Below are 2,500 nucleotides of genomic sequence, written 5' to 3' on the forward strand. Positions count from 1 at the left end.
AAGAGAGAGCGAGGGAGAGAGAGAAAAAGAGAGAGAGAGAGAGAGAGAGAGGGAGAGAGAGAGAAAGAGAGAGAGAGAGAGAGAGAGAGAAAAAGAGAGAGAGAGAGAGAGAGAGAGGGAGAGAGAGAAAGAGAGAGAGAGAGGGAAAGAGAGAGAAAAAGAGAGACAGAGAGAGAGGGAGAGAAAGAGAAAGAGAGAGAGAAAAAAGAGAGAGAGAGAGAGAGCAACAAAATCAACAGAAACCAGTCAGCAGTTTATTCCATTTATTCCATATTTGTATTTGTTGGCGTTTGTAGCAACTTTATTAGTATCTTACTTTTTGTTTCATCCATTAGTGGTTTAATACAACAGCTTGTACAGTGCGTCTGTCTCAATAAAGTTTTCTACATACAAAATAACAAAGTAGCAACAACATCTGCGGTGTGAGGACTCTGGACTGTGAACACACTGTCTGTACAGGTGAGAGAGACGGGCGTGCGACTGGAGAGAGAGTAACACTCGCTCAGTAACTGTCAGGGTGCCGCTGAGCAAGGCAGGTAGCACCCAAAGGCTCCGGTGGAAAAGACTTTGGATGTGAACGCCAACTCTTGTCCCAAATCCTTCGTCTAAAGTGAATCCGCAGCTAAAAGTAGCATGAGGGGCGTCTCTTGGAAAATTGGAGTAATCAGGAAATTTGCCATAGCAACACTTGAATACTTGAAATTTAGATTAGAATCAATTTCCATGAGATCTCCATTCATTTTTTGGTTGATTATCATTTTCTTGGCACTTTTCCCATCTCTTTTTCGCACTTTTCTAGGCCTAGAAAACATATAAACATAATACAAAACTCAAACTTTATGACTTATTCAGGGATTTCATGATGGTAGAGACACTGAACGGTGCGAGAAACCACGCCGCTCTCTGTCTATTGGTCGATTTAAGCTAACTGACTGCTAGCTGCAGCACCGGTGGCGTTGCAGCACTCGATGGGACATCTAAAAAATTTCAGCACGTGACTGACTTGACACAATTTTGCGATGGCGGATTAGGGCCGTTGTAGGTGAATTTTTTTTGTTTACCTTAGCTGGGGGGAGGGGGGTAATATTCAGAGAAAAAACTCAAAAAATCTCAGAAATTCTGCGTTTTTTCCTTGATCCTCGGCTGCAGTAAATCAAAAATTTCACCTACAGCAGCCCTGATAGGCTGCTGTACAACTTGTCCATCTACAGTGCTGCTCGGTGGGTAAATGATGGCACTAAAACCGACAGCGTTAGGGGTTTAATTCCCTTTCTAAAGATGTGTGTTACATTACTAGTTGGATGAAAGCCTTCACCACATTGGTAGGTCAGAGTTATGTTAAGAGGTTTTACCCGAAAGCTGAAGCTCCGGCTTTAACGGACGTTCAGTAAACTGCGTCCAGCGTCCCGACACCACAGTGCTGCTGCTCTATTGGCAGGAAAAATACAGCAAAGGCACATCCAACACCCACGACCCGCTCCCTAACACGCCTACACATGATACACAGCTAAGGATGGACCAAAACACACACACACACACACACTTGTTTTCACCGTGCCCACATGCATAATTGTACGCAAACACATAGAAACACACACATACACAGATGTAAGCACATACATGTACACACACACACACTCGATACAGAAATCAAACATGGTGATTGATCATAATTCCTCCTTTGTAGAAAGAGAGAGAAGTGGAAGACTTAAATTCCCTTTTGACGTAGATTTGAATCCCTTTATAATGGATTAACACACACACACACACACACACACACACACACACACACACACACAATAATGCTGCAGTTTCCATTATTGCACCCAAGTTCAAGAAAGAAGTAACATAAAGAGTGTAAAGACCCATATTAGTTCAAATAATAATAAACTAGTGTATAATTATGTGCTGTGCTTCAACTAAACAAGACTACTTGTCGCTCTATTTAATCCACGTGTGACGGCCAAACACACACACACACACACACACACACAGAATCCTGCATACACACACTCATACACACACACACTCGCTTGGCATATGGTATGGAAGACATTAAGGTGTGTGTGCTTGGCATTAGTACGTTTGTTCTCTATTCATATTAGTCTAATATTTCTAATTAACCAGTCCAGTCCGCCAGGCAAACAAAGCGCTATACACTTTTTAAGCGGTGGCCAGATTGGGGCGTTATCCCCCTCTTTAAGACCCAGTTAAAGATATACAAGTTGTGTGAGTGAGTAGAAGATGTTTGCCAGATTTGGAGAACATTCTCCATTCAAATGAGTTGTACTGAGAGGGGAATGGGTTGCCATGTTGGGACCCACTTTTAAGACCCAAACAGTCAGGCATTAGGAGGGAAGAAGGTTGCCAGATCTGAGCAATATTGCCCATTCAAGTGTCAACAGGTTGTAGTGAGAGGGGAATGGGTTGCCATGTTGGGACAGATTCCCCTTGTTTAGATGATAGGGGCTGAAGACTGTTATACTGGGGTAACATTCCT

The 2,500-nt window shown here is 42.9% G+C and overlaps 1 protein-coding gene across 2 annotated transcripts in view; it reads right to left on the reverse strand.

Moving 5' to 3' along the window:
- Window positions 1-255: 255 nt before the first annotated feature.
- The window catches only part of exoc6b (exocyst complex component 6B), a 106,900-nt gene continuing 104,655 nt past the window's right edge, over window positions 256-2,500 (reverse strand). For both annotated transcript variants that reach the window (XM_078291694.1, XM_078291695.1), the window contains one exon: window positions 256-2,500. This exon is cut by the window's right edge and continues 2,067 nt beyond it. The gene's annotated coding sequence lies outside the window, so the exon portion shown is untranslated.

Source organism: Centroberyx gerrardi, chromosome 23 (genome assembly GCF_048128805.1).
Source record: "Centroberyx gerrardi isolate f3 chromosome 23, fCenGer3.hap1.cur.20231027, whole genome shotgun sequence".
NCBI lineage: Eukaryota > Metazoa > Chordata > Actinopteri > Beryciformes > Berycidae > Centroberyx > Centroberyx gerrardi.